The following is a 26552-nucleotide window of genomic DNA, read 5'->3' on the forward strand; positions in this document are numbered from 1 at the left end:
TTAGTTCTAATATGATGAATTCCTAAAGGTTTTTGAACAGACGTTAATAGACTATCGACAATTGATAGTCTATTAACGTCTGTTCAAAAACCTTTAGGAATTCATCATATTAGAACTAAATTATACTCCATTCCATTGTCAAAACCATTACCAATTGTAACGGTGTGTACAGCAGGTGGTATATATTTTCTGTCACCATGACTTCTATTTCGTCGAGCAGAAGTATTAAATAATTGTAATGTATTGACGGTACTACACCTGGGACTAGACAAAATACCTACAGCATCAATTTTGTTCAATTGGTATTTATATTAAAACCTATGATTTATTCATATTGATTGTAGCATGTGCTCCAAGTTTGAGAGGAACAAATGTTTTTTATGTTCCAATTTTGTAATTAAAAAAATAAATAAATAACTAGAACTGCCATTGCAAGCAATAGCGGATGTCACCCTTCCACCCATTGCCACTAAGCGGCAGCAATTTCAAAAATTTTTAACAGTGAATGCACATATATGCATGGTAATTCATCTTTCTACAAATTTTCAGAACATTTGAAGCATTTTGAAAATTTTGAAATTTTTGATGTTTCCATGGCAACGGCAGCCATTTTGGAAATTCTAACTTCAAATTCTGCTTCAACACATGACAGTCAACATTATTGTGAAGTTTCATTAAGTTTAAAGCATTTTGAATTTTTTGAAATTTTTGCTGCTGTATCCATGGTAACATTGTAGTTCCAATGATTGTCAAAATCATTCAAAACCTGTATATAGTTGAAAACTATATTGTATGAAAATTAGATGATTCTAAATTAAGGCATACCAAAATTATTCACCAAACCCTGAAGTTTTTGGAGCATTTTGACCTGTTTTGCATTGTTTCCATGGTAACGGCAGACATCTTCGAAATTCCAACGCCAAATTTCACATAAACCAATGTTGTTCATCGTTACTGTGAAGTTTAATAAAATTTGGAGCATTTTCATATTTTGGAAATATTTGGTGTAGTATCCATGGCAACATACCAGTTCCAATGATTGCCAAAATAATCCCAAAGCAGTATATAGTGGGCACCTACATTGTATTAAAATCTAAAGATTTTGAGGTTAAGCATTCTCAAACAATTCACCTAACTCCAAAATTATATTTTTTCACCATTTTTCCGTTTCCATGGTGATGGCAGCCATTTTTTTAGTTCCAATACCGGAAAGCAACAGGAAAGTCAGGGTTCCTTGTTATAGTGCACCATCATTCAGATTGGTTCCTTTGGCTCTAAGAAAGCGGGCGGACAAAATTAGGTGGAAGAAAAATAATAATAATAATAATAATAATAATAATAATAATAATAATAATAATAATAATAATAATAATAATAATAATAATAATAATAATAAAGAAAATGAGAAAAAGCAATATGTCACCCGACATTGTCGATCGGGTGACATAAATAAGCATATGTTATCGTTGATAAAACAGCGATGTTATTTTCGGGTGATACCGTATAGCGGGTTATTTTCGAAGGGTGTAAATTAAAGTATTTTCGCGGATAGAACAAAATCGCCGAAATAAGTTCAGCCAATGTTAAAGTGTACATGCAAAGATATTTATAAAACTTTTAAATCCGCTAAAATAATATCTGCAAAACCTTTCGTATATCTTTTTCAATGAAAATCGCGAAATTTTACACCTGTGAAAATAACCCGCTCTACGGTATACTATCAAAAGCCTGTAATTCAGTGGTTGTCGTTTGTTTATGTGTTAGATATTTGTTTTTTCGTCAATTTTATTTTTTTTGCATAAATGAGGCCTTTAGTTTTTTCGTTTCAATTGTCTTATATCGTTTTTTCGAGTCTTTTATAGCTGACTATGCGGTATGCGATTTGCTCAGTGTTAAATGCCTAACGGTGACCTATAGTTGTTAATTAATTTCTGTGTCATTTTGGTCTCTTGTGAAGAGTTGTCTCATTGGCAATCATACCATATCTTCTTTTTTTATATATGTAGGTGCAATGTTGACGCTGAAATGTGATGGTCACGCTGAAGTGCGATGGTCCACACCGAAGTGCGATGGTCCCTTCGCTGAGCTGCGATGATTTGGTCTGACGTTAGCATATTGTGACGTTTCGCCTTAGTAAAATACAACATAGATTCGCAGACAGGACAATAGGGTTGTGTAGATGAAGGTTTCATGTTAACAAAGGAAACAAAAGGGAAAAGAAAGTACCGAACTATTCAAGTTCCGAAGAGTTTTGAGCATTATAAGTTGAGGTTACAAACAAGTCGTGCAACAAAAATAAAACTGTCGCTGAAAGTCGTAATAACCTGTATAGTTATGTAATGACAATCATATATATTTGAAAATGGGGAAGAACTTTTTATTATTAATTGAACGTCTACATATAAAACTTTCTGTCTATTTGTCTTTTATCCTGTCGTCTGAACATGACACAGGTTCCATAACATGTAAAGAGTTAGAACGCTCTCTGTATTTTAGATAAGTAACAGTTTATCCATTCATTGGATTTTAATTATTAAGTTTTCTTTCTGATTGTTGATATCAAATGTTAACTTGTATGTATGAATCGATTGAAAAACAAGTAATAACGTAAAAAAAACAATGCAATTACCTGCGAAAATATGACAAGTTCAGATAAATGAACGACCGTGTAAAGTAAATGTAAATGTTCATAGTTTATACAATTTGTCAACGTGTTACTTACATGTATAACCGAAACAAAATCACATTAAATTTATATATGATATATAAAAATAAGAATATTGATTTGTTATGAGGGTAGCAGGAGTATATAAAGAGACCCTCAAAAATAATTATGGCTAATAAACAAATAACTGTCAATTAACTTTAGAAAAAGAAATTAAATTGTGCACGAAATCAAAATCCATTATGATCAAATACCAGTAAACTTTTAATTCTTTAAACATAAACAATTGTTTCCAAAAGTAGACAGAACACTATAAATCCGGATTAAAACACTTTAACGGGTTTTCTTAACAAAGAATACAAAGTTACAAGTTATCTGACTTTTACATGAAATTTTAAACGCTTTGAATCGCGATGCTAAATGATAGAACTAACATTCATTTGGACATTTATTTGTAATTTAACTTTTTTGTAGAAAAAAAAGTAGTCAACTAATCAAAAGATATCATTTTGACACATTGCTAGATCTCTTTCCTACTCTGAATGTGCACGTTATGCTATTTTCATAGAATTAAATATTATAAAATAAGGCTAGATATGGCTTGCCTCGTACGGAGATTATTTTTTTAAATCCATTACGTCATCAAGCACCATCTTCTACATAGCTCTAAATTAACAGACATTTCAACGTTTTCCTTTTTTTTTAATGAAGTAAACATACTTGTCTCAATACACCAGACAGTTTTATGCAATATTTTCCGTTATTAAATAAAACGGTAGGTGACAAAAGCAAAAAAAAAGAGATGGTCATTTGAACAGTTTAGTTAACTTATACATGTAAGTAACCGTTATACACTACAATATGATTACAATAACATATGCAACTTCATTTAGTGCAGCGTAATTTTTGTCAACAAAGCTGTCTTAAACTCAGACACATCCTAATACCAGGTTGAAGAAAGTCCCACAAAATAAAATATGTCTTAGAGTTATAATGGCTTAATGAGTGTTTTACGATCGTTAAAGGAAGGTCATAATACCTAGTGTGTCTTTAGTCGAAAACCTTCTGAAACCAAAGAGCACTTTCAAAACATTTTCATTTCGTGACTTGAATTATTTTATTAATGACCGAATTCATGATACAGTAACGCTGTGTATTATGCTAGTGCGTATATGAATAAAAATTTGGAATAACTGTGGATGGTATTAAAGTGTAAAAAGAAACAGAAGACTTCGAAGAAAGGTTAAAGAAAGTCCCACAAAATAAGATATGTCTTAGAGTTTTAATAGCTTAATGAGTGTTTTACGATCGTTAAAAGAAGGTCATAATACCTAGTGTGTCTTTAGTCGAAAACCTTCTGAAACCAAAGAGCACTTTCAAAACATTTTCATTTCGTGACTTGAACCATTGTATTAATGACCGAATTCATGATACATTAATGTTGTGTATTATGCTAGTGCGTATATGAATATACATTTGGGATAACTGTGGGTGGTATAAAAGTGTAAAAAGAAACAGAAGACATCGAAAGGACAATAAAAAACGACGAAAAAATAAACAAAAGTCCTGAATTTTTTACATACAAAACCAACGTTGTCTTATTCAAGTCAAGCAAAATCATATAAAAAACAATTTATTTATGTATTTTCTAACAATGTACAATAGTGAAGCTAGAGTTAGAGTGGTATTCAATGTTTTAAAGTTCAATGGGTATGAATTCCTCAAAGTGGAATATAGAAAACAGCAACACGTTTCATAAAACAGTCCACAGCAAATACATTTAAATTAAAGTTTTTATATAAAAGCAGTACCGACCAACCTGTTCAGTGCATACTTATGATACTATATTTCTTCACCCAGCTGAAAACATTAACATCAACATTACAGTAAAAAATGAACAAAATGTTAGTTGCCATATTCAATCTTGTGTGCATATTTCGCATGATAGAAAGTATGCTTAAAACATTGATGCACTATAGTAGGCTAATATATGAACTTCGTTCTACTTGAGAAATACAAGATGTTGGCAGTTCAACAATGTCAAAATATATACCTTTTTCATATAAATAAGGAGGATTTTAGTTCCAAGAATTATTCTTTCTTCGTCTCTAAAAAAGGTAAGTCCACATTAATTTATATGTTAACGGCAAACAATATTAATTTATTATATCTATTGATATGGAATTAAAATTACAACTTTGTCCAAGAAATATTTATTTCTCAATCATTTTGACGGTTTAAACCGTTAATTCTTCAGATATAATTCTTACTAGAATATTTTTTTCCTTTTAAAATTGTGTACTTTCTACAAAGTCAGAAAGGCTTTTGTCATATTCAGTGAGATATATGTAAACTTTGAAATTAATGAAAGTTTCTACTCAAACTTCAATGTATATAGTGTGATAAGAATTTGTATCTACAGAGTCGACATTCAAAGAGCACATCTGTTTGACAGAATTGACCACCTTTGACTGAATTATTGGGTGGATTTTTATTTTTTTAAATTTTGTGAAAGGACACATCTGTTATTTCAAATATTTCTTTTGTTCTTTAGTGAATTATTTTTAAGGTATTAAAATTGTATGATCTGAACGCATTTGTTGTAGTTTGATGCTGTGCATGTAATTTGGATAATGATATATTTGAATAAAAAGACCTATAGTTTCTACTTTCGACATCATTTGCTTTCTGGTAGAAAGTTGTCTTACTAGCATTTATACAAAATCTATAGAGGAAAACAGGTAAGAAAATTTTAAACAAAAAACTTTAGTGACATTTTGTCTTGCAATTATTGTTATTTTTATTTAATTTCAGACAGTTGCCAATCCAAGATGGTAAAGCTTGAAATGATTACCATATTTTGTGTCGTTGTCGTGTTACAAATGCTCAATGAAATCGAAGGAACCGTAAGCCATCATTACTGGTACAAAATAGATAAATGCACCTGTCCATATGCAGAAAAAAATAAAAAAGGAATTCAGTGGAGTAATTATATATTTTTTTGTTTTATCTAATAGTTCAAGTCGAAAGCATTGCATATATTTTCATCACAATTTTGCAAACATATCTTATTTAAATGAAATTAATAATTAATTAAAGATTGTTTATGTATTTAAAGAAATTTGAAGTATTGATTCAAAATTAACTTAACATCATTGTTTTGCTGTTTTTAATGGCAGAGTTACAGAGCAGTCTTTAACATGGAGCAAACATCTAACCTCACTGCAACGGTTTGATTGAAATAAATGTTCATCTTTTTTGTCATCAAATAATATGTATTGATCGAAAGACTTCATTGGAATTTGAGATATATTGTATCATTATTGCACCGTCATAAAGCAGCCTTTATCATAGAATATTAACGAATTATACCAAAGTATAATTCAAACTCATAAGTAAATTATAAACTGACAACGACATAGCAAAAAAAGAAGGAAAAGATCAACAGATAACCCGGTAAAACAACAATTACAAACACAACATAGAAATATAAAGTGCCACATATTCTGCCAACGGCAACAGTTTGAGTGAAATCTCTTGCCACGTGTCTATGATGCCGCTTTTGTTCATTTAGACCACAAATGCGTTGTAATATTTATAACAGGTTTTATTATCAATATTTTTCATCCTTTTTTTTAATTATTGCCAAAATATTTTACGTTTTTTTTTATTATGAATTATAGTAATAAAAAATGCAAGACAATACATGTATAATGTCTATGATGAAAAAGCGTTAATAACATCTGTGAAGAGATCGCTTGGATATTAAATAAGGCATTTTGTATTAACAATAACATATTAACTATAAATATTAAATAATTGATGACAAAAGAAAATAGATGACACTACATCAGTCAAAAGTGCTACAATACTAAACCAGATTTGCTTTATCAACAGCATGGAGGGTGAGAATTAAAGATCTTGAGGTTTTTCCTCAGACACCTGTTCACGGTTATCATTCTATGAGAGTGGCACTTATAGAAGCATGTAAAGTAAGTTTCGTATCTAAAATTGCTAAATTTCTACATTAATTTTGAACTCATATTTCATAAAAGTAAACAAATATATAAAAAAAAATGTTTGATTCATTGTACATGTTATAAAACGAAACCGACTGATCAAATATTCTGAATATATCAATACAGTTTGATGAAACAAATTTAACAAATTGGTTGACAATGTCTGTAATTTCCATATTTAATACGATTTAAAGTCCGTGGTTTAAGGTAAATTTGTATTGCCATACACTTTTATTGGCAGAGTGTAAGTTAACAATTAGCTATTTTGAATTTTAGAATACACCAAAGACGTATATGGGATATGCAAAAGTGCATATGGCTAGAGAATGTTTTGACAGATTTCACTTCAAAGAAAGTGAAACTTACTTACTGTCAGGTATGTAGTTATTCAAATCATCAGTTGAAATTGTTAAATAAAAATTAAGTTATCGTTGAGTTATTTTACAAAACTTCAAGAGTGTATTCACTGTAACGTCAGCTTTAATAAGACAAATTGACACATTTTTTATCAAGAAAAGTTTAAGTTTAAATTGAATGTAATTTATATACTTTGTTATTAACAGATATGCTTGGATCTAATTAAAAAAAAAACAGAAATCAATAACATGTAAATATGTTAACAATATTAATACAGATGTATTAAATAAGACTTTCATTAGCAATACATGTAAGAATTGCCTATGAAATTGTTATATATGAAAGACTATTTCTTTCCAGGATATCAAAAACATATCAACGGAATAGACAGATGGATTATCGACTATTGCTCCCCGAATCGTGTTTCATCAGAACATGAAAGCTGTAATTACCCACACCAGGAACATTACTGCGGATACAATTGTAGGGAGAAATGTTATACACACTAGAGCAGGCGAAACTACATTGTCAGAAATGTAATGAAATAAAATCTTTTGAAAACTGTTTTATTGTTATCTCATTTTTGGGATTCCTTATTGTTATTACATATTTTTGGTCATACATTGTACAATTAAATGCACCTCACTATATGTTTAGCGAGTATACGTTAACATGAATTGATTGATCTTTAATTTTTGACCCCACACTTTCTACACTTTGTCTATTTCGTGATGTCTAATTTTTATTTGTCGGGGAAGCCACTGGAGTTCCCAGAGAGAACAACTGAACTTAGTAAGAAAAACAACTGGCCACCTAGCCAATTAAAAGAGGGACAAAAGATACCAGAGGGACAGTGAAACTCATTAATCGAAAATATACTGACAACGCCATGGCTAAAAATAAAAAAGACAAACAGACAAACAATAATACACATGACACAACATAGAAAATTAAAAAATAAACAAAACGGACCCCACCAATAACTAGGGGTGATCTCAGGTGCTTCGGAAGGGTAAGCAGATCCTGCTCCATATGTGGCACCCGTCGTGTTGCTTATGTGATAACAAATCCGGTATATAGTCTAATTTGGTAGGTCACAATTAAGATTGGAGTTAGACGCATCTATAACGTCCTTACAAGCTAGCTATACAGTAGATGAACTTTTAGATCACTTAGATACCAAGGCCTCTAAATTAAAAAAAAACAACCTACCAGCAGACCAAAGTACTCCTAAACTTTGTGTCTTTCGTCTTATCAATAACTGTTTGAACTTCGAGCAAATATAATGAATCAAGCGATTTCGAAACTGATTTTTATAGTTTGTTCTTATGTTGTAATGCTACATTACTGTCCAGGGTTTCATAGAGGGTTAAGCCCTAACAAACATGTTTTAACTGATTCTACATAGACCCGTTCCATCAGCCTATGGATCTTTAATTCAGTAGTCGTTGAGTACGATTTGTTGTGCATGTATTTACTGATTTGATTTCAAAAGTCATTCTGTAGTAGGTAAGCAGGAATATTCAAAGCATATAAAAATAAGACTTCAAATCTAGATACTTTAAAATCACTCAAAAATGCTAACGTTATGACATGAATATTTTTCTAGTACATGCATATGGTTTTGTAGTTTGTTTAATTTCAACCGTAGCCTTAAAATAGAACCGAAGACATCCGACGGTCACATAACTCAATATAAACCTAAATATAGATATATAGAGATAGCAAACACATGCGATTGAAGTTTTCTTGGTCTTTTTGATATCATGTTTGAGGTTGAAAAAATATGGTAATCATAGTTTTAACGAGTATAAAAATGATTTTTATGATAATCAAATCGGTCAATCAAATTGTTCACCTTTTTGTCACTTTTAATGTTGTTATTATTATCCTTTCCATAGCTTAGCAAGCGTACTTTATTGCGTAAACCAGCTCTATCTAACAGGTTGAATTGAAGTTCAGATGAATACGAATGCACTGATGTCAGATTATTCAATCCAAGCTAATAATTCATCAGCAATGTTTCTTAGCTACGTACATGCTAGTCGACTTACCTGTTCATATTTTCTCAGCGCATTGCATTCTATTATCGTGTAAACACCTGCTTAGTATCGATTGGTGCTTAAATGTACTTGTACGAAAAAAAAATCAAACATTTACTAGAAAACATACTATGTTAATCTCATTGTTTATATACTACCTTTTCAAGTTAGTGGTCATTCTTTTGGTAGCTGAAATATCATTTAATTTTTAATTGTACCGTAGCGATGTGCTGTCCTAATAGCTAAAGGGGTATTATGGCTCTTGTTATTTGAGTTGTCTTTGTTTCATTGCCATGGTCAGTTGAAAGTAGAAAACATAAATGACAAAAATCAATATTAACGAAGCATGATCTTCCATTTGATGTTGTTTTTTTTTCTGGCTAACATTGATGTTACAAAACAAATATCTTCACGTCACATTACTTTATACGTTTCCTTCAAATAACCTCTGTTCAACTTGGACATTTCATTCATTAAATTAAAATTGGAAACGTGTTTATTAATCAAGAAAAATGTACAGCCAAAATCCATTGAATTCTCTCAGAAGGAAAAATTCAAACTAGTTACAACTTTTGTAACCCATGCAACGTACTGAAAACAAGATATCATATTTGCTCGAAGTGCAAACAGTAAGGCAAAAGACACAAGGTTTAGGTATAGTTGTTCTTTGTATTTAGAAGCATTGGTATCTAAGTGATCTAAAAGTTCATCTACTGTGTAGCAAGCTGGTAAAGACATTACAGCTGCGTCTCTTAATTGACTAGCTCGCCAGTTGTTTTTCTTACGAAGATCACGAAATAGACATAATGTAGAAAGTGTGGTTAAAAATAAAAAATCAATCAAATCATGTTTCATTTACGTAAACTCGTTATACATATAGTGAGGAGCATTTTATTGTACAATGCATAACATAACCTATTGCAATAACAATAAGGAATAATAAAAAAACTATAAAACAGTCTTCAAAAGAATTCATTTCTGACACTGTTGTTTCACCTACTCTTATGTGTTTAACATCTCTCCCCACAATTATATCCGCAATAATGTTCGTGGTATGGGTAATTACAGCTTTCGTATTCTGATGAAACACGATTCGGGAAGCAATAGTCGATAATCCATCTGTCTATTCCGTTGATATGTTTTTGATATCCTGGAAAGAAACAGTCTTACATTTATAACAATTATAAATGTTCTAACTTCACTACTGTTAACATATTCACATGTTACTGTTATTTTCAATTACATTCAAGCATCTCTTTTAATTAAAAAGTATATAAATTACATTCAATTTATATTTAAGCAACTTAAATTTTTCTTAAATAAAAGATGTGTCGATGAACATGTTCTCTTACAAAAGTGAACAATCTCTCTATTTTTTGTAAAACAATTCAATGATGAAAAAAAAGATAAAAATTTATTTCAATCAAACCGCTGCAGCAAAGTTAAATTTTAACTCTATGTAAAAGACTGCTCTGTATATCTGCAATTAAGAACAGCTAAACAATCATGTTAAGTTGATGTTGAATCAATACTTCTAATGCATTTGAGTCTTTCAATAAATAGACATTCTTTAATGACTTACTCAAGTATTAATTTTATGAATCTAAATTAGATAGTTTGTGAAAAAATAAATTCAATGATTTCGAATTGAACTGTTACATAAAACAAAATATACATAATTACTCCACTGAATTCCTTTTTGATTATTTTTGGCATAAGGACAGGTGCAAGTTTTTTCGTACCATTAGGGATGGCTTGTGGTTCCGTTGATTTCATGGATCATTTGAAATACGACAGAGACAAAAAATATAGTAATCATTTCAAACTTGACCATGTTGGATTGGCAACTATCTGAAATTAAAGAAAAACAACACTGATTGCTAGAAAACATCATATTTAAGTTTTATTTATACATTGTTTTATAATTTCCTTACCTTTTTGCCTCTTAAAAAATAAGGAGATTTTGTATAAATGTCAATAAGACAACTTTCTACCAAAAACTAAATGATGTAGAAATTAGAAACTATAGGTCACCTTATTGTTTACAAATGCCTAAAAATTAAAAACAGGTACGAAAAAATGATTTTATGCACACAAAATTTGGTTTTGACATGCAATAATGAAAACGACCACCTCTTTTTTATTCGTTTGAGTTTATTTAAATAGATCTTGCAATTTAAAATTACACATAAAAATACATCCGATAATTCGTTTAAAGGTGGCCAATTCTGTCAAAACAATTGGGTTTTTTAATGTCTACTCTGTAGTTACAAATTCTTATCACACTATATACATTGAAGTTCAAGTAGAAACTTTAAGTAATATCATGATGTAAATCTCTCACTGAATATTACAGAAGATGCTTTTCCGACTTTGTAGCCAAATCTTCATTGTAAATGGGAAAACCAATATCATAGAAAAAATTGTATCTGAAGAATTGAACGATTGAAACCTTAAAAATGACTGAAAAATAAATATTTGTTGGACAAAGTTTAATTTACTATCGAGAAAAATATAATAATACAATTTTTTTTTGCCGTTAAAATATCAGTTAATTGAGACTTTCGTTTTTATGCCCTCAAAATACCCTTTAATGGACCCCAATGCACAAACGAAAGATTGATGGCTCTTTATCTTAAAAGAACCTTTATATAATGGTGAAATTCGGTTTATGTTGAAAGTTGTGTTCAAGTTAAGGGTAATTTTGAGAAATTAGAGGCTGCACTGTACTTTATTTGTTATCTAGATAAGTTAAGTGCTAAGGGGATAGTGCTCATCAAATTGTGAACTAGAATTATAAATCGCTGTCTTGACCCTGTTCATTGTTATTTACTTGTTTGGTTGTTTGTTTTGGAAACTGAGTAAGTGTTGGTGATAGATGTGTTCATGTGTTACAAGACAATAGAACTTTGATAATAAAAAAAGTTAATGAACGAAAACACATCCCTTGTAATGTCTGGAACTGGTTCTGATAATATAATATTCAAATAATTCAAAACTATTTTGGGATTCTAGAAGGTTTTTTTTTCAGCCTGTGGGGATTTCTGAAAACATAAAAAAGTGTTGGTTCAACATCGTACTCGTTTAATTCTGTTGACGTGACCATAATAATAATAATTGCGGCATCACTAAATAATGATTTATCTGGGGTTTTTTTTTGTGTATTTAACCAAACAGACGAGATATTACTTGAAAAAACTTTTCATCACTTTCCAGAGATTGATGTTTACAGATTAAACATTTCTGCAATGTTTTAATGTTTTTTTGTTTCGTTTAAGTTGATCCATTTGTATTTCAATTTCTTGAGTTGATAAAGAGTTGTTTGGCTATTTGCAATATTTGAGTTCTGTGTTCGGGTGTTCTCTCAGGATATTCCGGAATAAAATTAGCATAAATTCACATAATGTATAATATAAAAAAGAAGATGTGGTATGATTGCAAATGAGACAACTGTCCACAGAAGACCAAAATGACACAGACATTAACAACTATAGGTCACCGTACGGCCTTCAACAATGAGCAAAGCCCATAATGCATTGTCAGCTATTAAAGGCCCCGATTAGACAATGTAAAACAATTCAAACGAGAAAACTAACGGCCTTATTTATATAAAAAAAAATGAACGAAAAACAAATAAAATAACTCTTGTTTTAATTTATTGACGGTCGATATCTGCACTTGTCATAATCTTGGGGGTCATTGTAACAGAATTTCTTGCCAGTTTTAGTTCTCGAATCGATTTATATACATGTAAAAATTCGATATGGTGAAACATACTGTGAATTATAAACGAAGCTAGTCCGATTCGTTTGATTTTGAAACTCGTTTTGAACCTATGACTTTCTGACTGTTGAAACAAAAAATATTAATTATTGGTAAACATTATTTTGATTATTTTGGAGGCAGATTTCATGTTTAAAAGTTTTTTTAATTTAATGTTATGATGCCTTGCAAGACTTTGAAAATGATTGTTTTCCTTGGATATGGTAAATATAAAGGCAACATTAGTATACTGCTGTTCAAACGTCATAAATCGATTGGAAGAAAACACAAATTCAGGTTACAAACATCATTTGTTTCCAAACATACAATCTTATTCTAAACATAGTGTATAGAAGATTAGGGCTATACAACAAGTAGGTCTTTTGCGAGTTTGGATAGGGTGTCTTCATTTCTTTATTCTGGGATTTTAGGCTATTTTCACCTATTGGTAATAAGTTTTGTTAATTATTGTCTCATATTTATATTTTATCACCACATCATTCTTTCTTTTTATATTCTTGTTTACTTCTTCATTCATACTATATACATGATATATAAACAACCATTGTGTATTCAGTAAACCCAATCAATATCTATCAATTTTTTATCGTATTTTTTTCTTCTTTTAATTGTCTTTTTTTTTCTTTTTGTCCCCTTGACATATTCTGATTAATTATTTTGTTTATACGTTTACAAAATATGAAATTGATTTTCACTCAGCATTCGATGAATTAAAAAAAGGAAAAATAAAAATAAATGGGATTTAGATTATACCTGAATATATTTCATTCATTTCAATATTCTCGATAAACAATAAGAACTTGGTACATGTAGTTCATTAACCGACTGACCTTGTCATATTTTCTCAGTTCATTGCATTCGTGTACCTTGTAAACAGTAGTTTTCAAATCGATATATGTACTTTGTGTGAAATATAAACAAACAGTCCATTAGAAAACAAGTAAATAGTTAACTTCATTGTTTTTGAGTTCCTTATACAAATTAATGTTTATCAAATTATCAGCTGAACTGTGCAGTTTTGTTAACTCATTTTTTTTACTCTATTAATGTTAAATGGGGTTTGGGTTTATGCTCACCAGATTGTGAGTCTGATTAAAATCTTGCTATCTTGACCGCGTGTTGCGTTCGTAGTTGCTACATGTTTTTCTTAATGCTATTTCTTTTTTAAGGAGAGGGATTCATTAAGTGACTAATGTGGACAATTGAAATGTCTAGTAATGTAAAAAGTAAAATCACAAAAAGAAAGAACTCCGCGGAAAATTCAAAACGGAAAGTCCATAATCAAATGACAAAATCAAATGATAAAACACATCAAACAAATGGACAACAACTGCCATATTCCGGACTTGGTTCTGGCATTTTCAAATGTAGAAAATGGTGGATTGAACTAGAATCCTGATGTTTTTATTGGTTGAACACTTTATTTTCGTGAAATGTATGGAAAATACGACAGGTTCAAACATTAGAATATATTTTCTTAATGAACCAATACAGTTCTTCCCAGGGATAGAATATGTTGATAATTTAAAAATATAGTTTGAATTCTGTACAAAAAATGTATCTATATTGCTTTGCTTTTTCTGGCCGTAGTGATTTAAAAAAACACCCTAATATTCTTTTTGGTCAAATGCTGTTTACTGAGAATACTGTCCACTAAGTTTTGATTATTAAAGTAAATAAATACCCAAATTATTATTGATTGTTGGAAAAAAGAAAACAACATACTAAAAAAAATCAATAAAATTAAAACCATTTCATTTCTTCAATGTTCTAGAAGTACAAGTACATAGAAGTTCGTTAACCGACTGGACTTTTTTTTTTTAGCTCATTGCATCCCATTCATTATCTTGAAGAAAAAAAATAACTTTTATCATATCGATCCATATTCACACGGACGAAAGTGACATGAAAAATTAAATAAGAAACACAATAGTTTATATTCATTCTTTTTTTGTTTTCTTGTTGAGTGACTGGTAATAAAATTATTATACTTCCTTTTAACATGAAACGGGGTATGACATCTTAATTTAAATTTTTAAAAATACCTTACAATATATGTAAACCTTCAAAATATAATTTTCGTTTGCTGTCACTTGTGTTACCGCTGCTGATATAATATCATTAACCCAGGGTAGCTGAAATATCATCAATCAAGGGTATTTTCATCTAAGTAGTCAAAACTTTGGTATTGACACTATTTACTTGACTAATTATTACATTTGTTTTTACATTTTTTTCGCCTTATAATTTAAAGATTTGAGCATTTTTTGTACTGGAACAATTATTATATTGCACTATATGTTTATCCTTTCTGTACAACACAATGTTGAAACACACTTCCTTTTACATAAAAAAAAAGATTATTTTTTTTTATCTTTGTGCTTAAATTTATCTTTTAAATATTGAATTTCGTACTCGTGGTAGAACCAGATGTGTACTATATTATATAATGAAACTGAGTTATGATTGATTGATTGTTTAATTGTCTTTATTGCTTTAATAAAAAAAAAAAGATGGACATATGCATGTAGTTAATGCATTCAACTGGATAATAACATGACTTATGATAAACACAATACGACAACAAAGCCATTAGCATGAATACTGATTACAATGTTCAATATTTAGGTCTTACCTTTTGCTTTTGTTCCGATTAATTTTTGTTTTTCTTCTGCCAGATGCTTTTATGTTTTACAACATATCGAAAGGGTTTTTGGCTAATAATGTCGTACGGTGATGGGGATTTCAAAACTCAACCTGTGTTACCATACATTTATTCTTATAGGAGTTTTCTCCCCGCATCCCCATTTTCTTGTTATCTCTATATCTCTGAAACCGTAAAAGATTTCAACAAACGGTTTTCACCAAATTGTTCGTCTACTCTTAAGAATGTTTTGATGTAGTCTAACTAAAGTGATTGGATGACATCTTATGGGAGTCATGTCCCTTTGATAATATATCATAGGTGATATGTTGAATAAAGTCATACATTATAAGTCATAGAGTCCTAAATAGTTATCAAAGGTACCAGGATTATAATTTAATACGCCAGACGCGCGTTTCGTCCACATAAGACTCAACAGTGACGCTCAGATCAAAATAGTTATAGAGTCAAACATGTGTAAATTTGAAGAGCATTGAGGAGCCAAAATTCCAAAAAGTTGTGCCAAATACGACTAAGATAAAAAAATATTTCGAAAATTCGGGGACCAAACGTCCACAAGCAGTGGCATCGACCCAGTTGTGAAAATCGTTGTCAAAGGTACCAGGATTATAATTTAATACGACAGACGTGTGTTTTGTCTATATAGGACTCATCAGTGACGCTCGGACCGAAATAGTTATAAAGTCAAACATGTATAAAGCCGAAGAGCATTGAGAAGCCAAATTCCAAAGAAATGTGACAAATACGGCTAAGGAAAGCTATTCCTGGGATAAGAAAATCCTCAGTTTTTCGAAATATTCAACGTTTTGTAAACAGAAAATTTAAAAAAAAAAAAGTGATCATATAATTGATAGTCATGTCAACTCCGAAGTGCTGACTACTGGGCTGGTATACCCTCAAGGATGAAATGTAGTCGCTTTCTCCCCTTATGTATTTGAAATCAGTATAACTCTGCAACCATACATGTGAATGATCTTAGTTCTTTCGATTTAAGATCACGGACCTATGACCTTGAAACTAAGGTCAATGTCAAAGGTCAATTTGACGTACTAGATTTAGACCTTTGCTAAAACTTCCTACTGGTTCATTATAAAACAATTAACTCTACTGCGTTCGTTTGTAGACATTTCATCATTTCAAGATTAGTCTTTTTTTCAACTTCTGAATTCAAATATCACCAAAGAGGAAGGATAACTCTTTTCATTTATATGACGATATCTGCAGCCTGTGACTAAATATGGATTCACATCACATTAAACGGAGAATGTTTTTTCACTCTAATTTCATGCAATATACATGCATGTGCTTCCAAAAGTTATTCTTCAAAAGTCTAGCAGAGTTGCAGCGGTATAAGTAAAGATAGCATTCATCAGTGTAGCATTACTTCATGAAATAACGTGATCGTTTTTGTCATATTTCTGTTGGGACTAAATAGTCAAATTTCCTTTTAAAGAATTATATGCAAGTTTTTACTGTTGTATTTATAAATTACTTGTGTTTATCTATTTAATAAGGTTGTGGTACCTGCTAAAGGGACATGAAATGTGTAAGTGTTCAATGATCAAACCACACTTAACTAGTACTGAATAAAATCGTTAATAAGAAGTGAAAAAAAGCCAAGCAGACATCATTCGACCTTGACCATACATTTATAATTCTCTTAATTTTTCATTTAGTTATAATTTTCAAAAGGCCTACTATATTAAAGCATTTTCATTATCTAAGAAATATCAAATACCGATACTTTTAGAGTACATACAATATAAGACTCTTCCATCTTGCAATAGTATTAAAACATTTGACTATTCTACACTTTACACAAGTATTCTCCATTCCAAAACTAAAAGACAAATTGAAAGAGTTGGTATTTCTTTGTCTCATTAAAAAGAATTGCGAGCGTAGATACAAGTGTCTTGTCTTTGGGAGGGATAAATCCTACTTTGTAAAGAATCACTCTGATTCAAACAAAAAGTTCTCTGAAACTGACATTATCAACATGCTTGATTTCTTGATTGACAACATATTTGTTACGGTTGGAGGACGTGTTTTTCAACAGACTGTCAGAATTCCAATGGGGACCAATACTGCTTTCTCAAAAGTTGCTATTATGACAGGGTTATGAATCAATCAAATTAAGGTCATCACTCAAGAAATTTTACGGTCGCCAGTATGAGCTGATTGGCCATTATGACAAAAGTGTGTGAGAAATCATATCTGATATTCTTCCTCAGTCATAATAACCTTTCATCATTACCGAACTGAACAAAGAAATAACACGATGGGTGCCGTATACGGTGCAGGAAATGCTTACCCTTCCGGAGCACCTGATTTCACTCCCGGTTTTTAGTGGAGTTCGTGTTGTTTCTTATTTATTATTTATTATTTATAATTATAACTGTTGATGTAAATGTCCATTGGTTTTGTGAGTCTTTATTTACTCCTTGGTTTTGATTGTTATTGTCTTATTGTCCTCTTCCAATGGGAACCAATTGTGTACCTCTTCTTGTCGACTTGGTTCTTTATTATTATGAGGCTGAATTCATACAGGAACTTCTTACCAAGAAAGATAGGAAGTTAGCAATATCCCTTAACTTTACGTTCCGCTATATAGATGATGTTCTCTCACTACATAATACAAAATTTGGTGATTATGTTGAACGAATTTATCCCATCGAACTAGAGATAACGGATACTACAGATACAATTAAGTCTGCCTCATATCTTGACTTAAATCTAGAAATTGACAATGAGGGTCGATTTTAAAACAAAACATTACGACAAAAAGAGATGATGTGAAATTTCCATTTCTATGTATCAACATTCTAGCAGCGCCGGTATACGAAGTATATATCTCCAAATTGATACGATATTCCCGGGCTTGTATGTCCTATCATGATTTCCTTGACAGAGGATTAATACTCACAAGGATGCTATTAAAACAAGAGTTCCAAATGGTGACGTTGAAATCATCCCTTCGTAAATTGTACGGACGCCATGACGAGTTGGTTGACCGTTATGAAATAACCGTTTCACAGATGATATCGTATATTATAAAAAAAGAAGATGGGATATGATTGCCAATGAGACAACTGTCCACAAGAGACCAAAATGACACAGACATTAACAACTATGGCCTTCAACAATGAACAAAGCCCATACCGCATAGTCAGCTATAAAAGGCCCCGATAGGACAATGTAAAACAATTCAAACGAGAAAACTAACGACCTTATTTATATGAAAAAAATGAACGAAAAACAAATATGTAACACAGAAACAAACAACAACCACTGGATTACAGGCTCCTGACTTGGGACAGGCACATACATAGATAATGTGGCGGGGTTAACCATCTTAGCGGGATCCCAACCCGCCCCTAACCAGGGACAGTGGGATATCAGTACAACATACGAACGAACTATAAAAATCAGTTGAAAAGGCTTAACTCATCAGATGGACAAAAATACAAGTGAACGTGGCCGGGTACTTATACATCCCGACACAAAAAGACACAATGAACAGATCTGAGAGTACTCACAGTTATCTGACAGCTAGTTCAAAGCCACTAACAACTAATAAAAAATCATGCATCTAAGACTAAACTATCAATCCGTACACATCCAACATCCAATGGATTTAGTGGAAAGACGTCATAAACAGCCAGAGAAAAACATGACCTTGTGCAATGCCAAGTTACAGGTATCGACAGATTGTAGAGCCATGAATATGTATATATATATAACATACTAGTAATATTTAGTTAGCTTTTAATTTACTGATAACAAAATCAATATGTATACCAATAAAAACAATATTCAATGATCTTATTACAGTGTTGAATAGGAGCGACAAGTTTACATGGATCATTTCTAAATTTCCGGGCACGGTTAACAACATTTCCGTAAAAATGAGGACGTGCTATCCCGTTTGAAATAAGTTTTCTACAGGTACAATAAAACTTCAAAACCAAATCTTTATATCTATGGAAAAATTTAGTAAAGGTTTTAAGTAAATTATGGTAACGATATCCCTGGTTTTATAATTTACCAGTAATACATAGATTGCGTTCGTTAATATCAAAAACGTCACAACAGACACGGGCATACCGAACGAGCTGTGAAATATAAACACCGTAAGATGATGTCAAAGGAACATCACCATGTTCCTTATGTCGTAACTACAATACCCTTCCCTTTTCACGATTGTGACCTACCGAATTAGACTAATAACCGGATTTGTAATTACATCAGCAACACGACGGGTGCCACATGATCGGGTTCGTGTTTAGTCTTCTGCAATATTATTTGTCTGTTGGTCTTTTTATTTTTAGCCATGGCGTTGTCATTTTTTTTTCTATTTATGAGTTTGACTCTCCCTCTGGTATCTTTCGTCACTCTTTTATTATCTAAAAAAAATATTTTCATATACATGTACCAATGAATTGGGTTTATTTTAATTAATTAATTCCATCACAGTAGAAATCGCGGGAATGGAACCGTGTTCTTTGACAAATATAAATTTGATAGGATGAGGCATAACTATTACCATTGTTCCAAAAAAAATCTTGAATGAAATACAAATAAAATTGTTCAGTAGTTTTCAAAAAACGAAGTGAATGTTACTGTACGATAATTGTTCACAAATATTTATCTTTGTTATAGCCTTTATGTAATAATAGTTCCATGACGAAAACATATCCGTTACAGTGAATAGTCGGTATTTAGAATCATATCAATGTGTTAAGGAAAGATAACCTGTTCACCATAAAGTAAATGTTCTTTGCATGAATAATCTGGACCTGGTGCTTTACCACATTTTAGACTACGTAATTGTTCCCTAACTTCATCAATCGTATCTTTCGCTTAAGATATGGTATCCCAAAGTTATCATTAGTATCAAAATATTATGTTTGATGTTTTATTTTCTTAACTAGATTTATATCAAAAAGGTTATCCAAGTACAAGCAACCGGAAAAGATAAATGATCACTCGTCATCTCGCCGACATTTACATCTGTTTGAACTAAATGAACTAAAGTTTGCAGTTTAAATGAAAACTTGAGTTTTGAATTTTAAATATGTTAACTCGAACATCAGCGATGAGACATCAATTGCCGACATGTGTGAATCTGGAAAAGAAGAATTGATACCGTTAATGTTATAAAACAAGAAAATTGGGGGCCAGTAGCCGAAAGATCAAAGTAGTTCATCAATGATTATCACAAGCTCCCAAATTTAGACGTTTGAATTTTGGATCCTCAATGCTCTTCAACTTTGTACTTGTCTGGCTTTATAAATCGTTTGATTTGAGCGTCACTGATGAGTCTTATGTAGACGAAACGCGCGTCTGGCGTACTAAATTATAGTACTGATACCTTTGATAACTATTGAATCACGCTCCATTAGGGTGCGTTCGACTATAATCTTAATTGACTGCCAATTTCAGTCCAACGACCGGTAATTCTTTCCGGGTACTTCGGCTACCTTTACAAGGAAAACAGTCTATCAAAATATACCCAAGTGTACTGAACGTGGCATTAAACACAGTAATCAATCAACTAATCAAAGTTATATCTAGTGTGAATGACAATTGAATATTCATTTGTCAGGAAAAACATGTTAGTACGAGATACTTTTCTTTCTTTTTTACTCAAGTGTAAATTCGATTTATCCCCCTTTGTATTAGGCACGACTAGCTTACCGATGTTCAAATCTCGGATTAAGATAAATGTTGGAATCGCATGATATCCATACATGTACGTGCGATAAAAGACTATGCCAAGACGTTTTTTTTTTTCTTTTCTTTTAGAAGGTTTTGTATCCATTTCATATGAATCCAAAAACAGTTAGCAATTATGTTTGCAGACTAAGTACTGCAGACCTTTGTTTTTAAGATAAATGCAACAACATTTTTGCTTGTTTTAGTATTGAAATTATGTCTTACATCGTCACTGAAATTTCATCAGTTTAAGAGCATTTTGTGTTAAAGAACGTGAATTTGAAAGAAGGCAACTTTATTACCCGCGTTGTTCTGGTTGTCATTTTATCGCTAATGCTTGCCCCGTACAATTTTTAAATTTACATAAAGATACAAAAGTTTTGTTAGCAGGCAAATACAGATTTGTTTCCGCTTTTTGATTCATAATTTATTTTTTAACAGTTTTGAATCATCTTGGGGTGTGACAATAAATTGTAGTTGTATTTTTGAACACCAAACCAACTATAATAGAAATGTATAGCAACTGTAATTTTGAAAGATTAGGCAAACTTTCAGCATGCATATGGTCTCCTGAATTTCAATAAGAAATCACTTTGATACATTTGAATTTCTAGAAACAGCTGTATCTTGCTGTTCATTTTTCGTTCTGATAATTTGTTTGATTTTGGCTTTTGTAAGTTGGGTGCGATAAGCTGATATTAAAATAAAAGTTTCTTCGCTTAAAATTAACACTAGAACACACCCGCGAAATCGCGGGCATATACAGCTTGTGAACTGTTGCAGGATGATTTTTTGTAAAAGATATTATGTATGGAATATTACATAGAAGGTATACCTCCCTTTTTCCAAAGTCCGATATTTGTTTCCTTTCTGTTAAATTCAATTATATTCGTGTTTCTGGCCTACGACCACACTTATTCTTCTCCTTTGCTACAATGCTTCTTTTGGTAAAAGTCAAATCAAATTAAAAATTTGCACCGTTTAAAACATGAAATAAATGTAACTGCTTATATATAGACCATTAGTAGTCTAAAAAATATGCTTCTATGACAATTCATCAGTGCTTTTTTTTTGAGAGCCTTATTAACATGCCAATTGTAGGATTTGAATCATGTATAAATGACTAATACCGACTAAGGCTAATTTGAGGGGTTGTCGATCGGAGGGGTCCTGATCCCGAAATCCCGGGCTTAAAACCATGAAACTGAGATGCAGAATTTAAAGAAATTAATATCCCGAAATCGAAAAATATATTCCCGGATCCCGTAAGGATCAATCCCCAAATCCCGAACTTAAAAACACCCGATCCCGACGCCCCGAAAAAGGTCCTGCCTCCCTCTAATCTCTACCTTACTTTCATTTTTGCCAAATCACTATTTTCCCTTTTAACAATAAATTTTTATGCCCCAATTATGGGCATTATGTTTTCTAGTCTGTGCATCTGTGCGTTTGTTTGTTCGGTCGTCCGTCTCGTCCGTCTGTCCCACTTCAGGTAAAAGTTTTTGGTCGAGGTAGTTTTAGATGAAGTTGAGCATGTTTTACTTATTTTAATATATAAAACATGATAATATAGGCTATGCCTGTGTCGTTATTTACGTGACGATAAGTGATTGATGACAATAAAACATGATAATATAGGCTATGCCTGTGTCGTTATTTACGTTACGATAAGTGAATGACAATAAAACATGATAATATGGGCTATGCCTGTGTCGTTCTTTACGTGACGATAAGTGAATGACAAAAATGATTGTGTTTATTTTCACACGGCCTGGGTCGTTGCTTACACTTGGGACAACATATAACGATTCAGGCAATGTGAAAATGGCTTGCATGAATCTTAAATAAAACATGATAATATAGACTATGCCTGTGTGGTTATTTACGTGACAAATAAAACATGATAATTTAGGCTATGCCTGTGTCGTTATTTACGTGACGATAAGTGAATGACAAAAATGATTGTGTTTATTTTCACACAGCCTGGGTCGTTGCTTACACTTGGGACAATGAATAACAAAAATGATTGTGTTTATTTTCACACAGCCTGGGTCGTTGCTTACACTTGGGACAACAAATAAAACATGATAGTTTAGGCTATGTCTGTGTCGTTATTTACGTGACGATAAGTGTGAAAATGGCTTGCATGAATCTTAAATAAAACATGATAATATAGACTATGCCTGTGTCGTTATTTACGTGACAAATAAAACATGATAATTTAGGCTATGCCTGTTGTCGTTATTTACGTGATGATAAGTGAATGACAAAAATGATTGTGTTTATTTTTACACAGCCTGGGTCGATCGTTGCTTACACTTGGGACAACATTCTTGTATAACGATTTGACAAAAATGATTGTGTTTATTTTCACACAGCCTGGGTCGTTGCTTACACTTGGGACAACATTCTTATATAACGATTCAGGCAATGAATCTTTAAAAATAAAACATGATAATATAGGGAATGTAATGTAAATTTACCAAACTTCTGGAAATATAAACGGAAGAGGAAGTTGTCTATGAATAAAAGCCGGAGTGATGACGGACACATATCCGGACTTCTTTTTTTCCGTTTTTCTCCCAAAATAACCGAAACTGAATAATCATAAGAATGGATGACAAATGCGACTATACATGGTACCTATAGGACATATAGTCACAATGATCAATTTATTGTGGAAGGAGGAGAAGCGACACCCAAAATGAGGTGTTCTCGTTTAATAGTATAGATAAGGGTAACATAAGGGTATGTGCCTTTTATATAGTACACCATTAATCGATTTTCTGTTCTGACATGGTTCTTTTCTCCGGAAATTACATTTTGAAAATATGGTATCTTGTGATGAAAAAATTCAACATAGTACCTTTAATGGCATATAAGAAATAGCTGGTTCCCGAAATATAATCGGATGTACCAAAACAGGTACTTCAGATTTGACAAACAGGCAAAATGTACCCTCTTTTAAAATTTTATGCTATTTATTGACTATTAAAATTATAATTCAAAAAGTGTTCTACAATGATCATCAATCATATAGCTTTCATTTGATACCAAAATTACTTGGTAAATTATTCTACATAATTTGAAAGTTCCACTCATGAGTAGGAACTGTTTTGTGTTAAATGTGTACTACTTTCTGATATGTGTTTTCTGGCCGGGTCCGAATTAGTGGTGTAACAAATCAAAGCCGAATATTTGAAAGCAAATAGTATACAAGATCCAAAACAGTTGAAGGCCTATATGACCAAAAAAAGGACATAAAAATGCAAAATCAATCTAAGGTCTACTTTGCCTTAGGGAGCTGCAATCTTAGTTCTTAATATCATTGCTTTCTAAAAAAAAAAAATACTAATATATATTAGAAAAAAATTATTGACCAGAAAATTAAATACTTCATAAATTGTTTCTCCGTATTCTGGAATAAACCATTTCTATTGATGGTCTTTGTACCCTCTCCTTGAAATGAATTATCAGATTACTATTTGAAAATTCCAACAAAAACAGTTATGTTTACCAATGTATACGTACACAACGTATTTTCTTAATTTCAATATTGAATTTAAACTTGAACATTGCTCTTTTCTCTCCAAACAGTCCCGATTATCTCGTGGTAGTGCGCTCGCCTCTAATGCGAGAGTTCGTCGTTGACTCCCTGATTGTGTCAAAAAAATGTCTTTCGAATTTATATCTATATTACCTGCTTTCTTCCAAAGCACGCATCATCTTAATATAAAAGCAAAGACTGGTAAGCTCAGTTAGAATAATGTTTCTAAGCAGGGTAGCATGACCTTTCTGTAAGCTATTCGTAACATTAATTTCAGACTCAGCCTATCGGTCTTGTACAAAACAGGATATGTCATGCCTTTAAAACATAACATGTGAACGTCCTGATTAATTGTTTGCTAAATGTATAATGGCAAATAATGTATGTATATTTAAGACTAACACAAATGAACAATTAATTAGCTATCAAAGGTACCAGGATTATAAATTAATACGCCAGACTGACTGGCGTTTCGTCTACATAAGACTCATCAGTGACGCTCGGATCAAAACAGTTATAAAGCCAAACAATTACAAAGTTAATTATCGAAGTGAGTCCTGCCAAGAGGAGACTAGACCTTGATTAAAGGAAGGAACTTGAGACTGCCACAAAAAAAGAGGGTAATATGATGAATAGAAATAGAAACAAATATTGCGACAAGTCACCTACAGTACACTCAATGAGTCGTTTCAATGTTTCCTCAACGGGAAATCGGCATACAACTCTATATAACTGTACATGAGGCATCAGAATTTACATTCCTATTCCAATCCCGACGAATGTGACTTAGCTTTTATACATCATGCAAAGAAAAACAGACAAAAAAAAATTAGCATGGTTTTTCCAGCTGGGGTGAGAAGTCTAACTTTCATATCCAAGACATCCATTAAGGAGTTTTAGCGTTCAATTACCGCCTACCGATAAGCGGCATCAAATCACATCATTCTTTCAAATGAAGCTGAAACAGCAGTGAAGGTGTTTCAGATGATTTTTTACTCATATATTGGGGTCATTTTCTGGTCCATCTCATTCGAGAAGTTCGTTCGGGTTTTATTTCCTTATAATTACAGCTTAAGATATTTTGTTTTGGTCATGAGTGCACAAAATACTGCTATTTATAAAAGGTCTTTGGTACCTTGGAGAAATACATGAGTGTTTCACAACATGGAATCCATATGACAGTTATGTTAAGAGAAATTGTCTTGCATAATTGATTTTTCATTGACGTATGTAATTTGGGCAAGACTCTTTTCTGAAGTTGGCGCATTCCTAGTGTCATCAGCAACTTGTTCTATCTTTCATGTTTTTCATGTGTTTTAATACTTACAGCTCGGTCAGAATCCTTATACCTGTGGAGTTGTAGACAAAAACAGATTGACGATATTTACATTTCAAACCATTGATTGACAACTCGTGTTAATTTAAATTGAAATCTAAAATAAATACGCGAAAGATTAAATATCATGTCAAACAAATGTAAAATACCCAAGAAACAGTTCGGTTTTAAAATATGTTCTGAAGTCGTTAAAATATCTTAATATTACACCTTGTTACACGTTAATATCTTTATAAATTGCACTCCACACTACGTAACTGTTACGAGGGCACTGCCAATCAATTAACAAAAATGTATGTGAATTCTATTTTCTCTTCCCTCTATGAAAGTATGTATAGGACAGAAGTCTCTGAAAGTGCTACAGTTATCCTTGAATGTATTTTGATAGTTTTCTTACCTGTATCTTATTGAGACTTTACGAAC

General features: G+C 31.7%; 1 long non-coding RNA gene across 1 annotated transcript; it reads left to right on the forward strand.

The window, feature by feature from the left end:
• The first annotated feature begins 5485 nt into the window (after positions 1–5485).
• On the forward strand, positions 5486–7551 carry LOC143043752 (uncharacterized). The gene is made up of 4 exons (XR_012968556.1): positions 5486–5650; positions 6563–6657; positions 6961–7060; positions 7402–7551. It is a non-coding gene; the product is annotated as an uncharacterized LOC143043752 (long non-coding RNA).
• The last annotated feature ends 19001 nt before the right edge of the window (positions 7552–26552 follow it).

The sequence above is a fragment of the Mytilus galloprovincialis genome, chromosome 1 (genome assembly GCF_965363235.1).
Source record: "Mytilus galloprovincialis chromosome 1, xbMytGall1.hap1.1, whole genome shotgun sequence".
Lineage (NCBI taxonomy): Eukaryota > Metazoa > Mollusca > Bivalvia > Mytilida > Mytilidae > Mytilus > Mytilus galloprovincialis.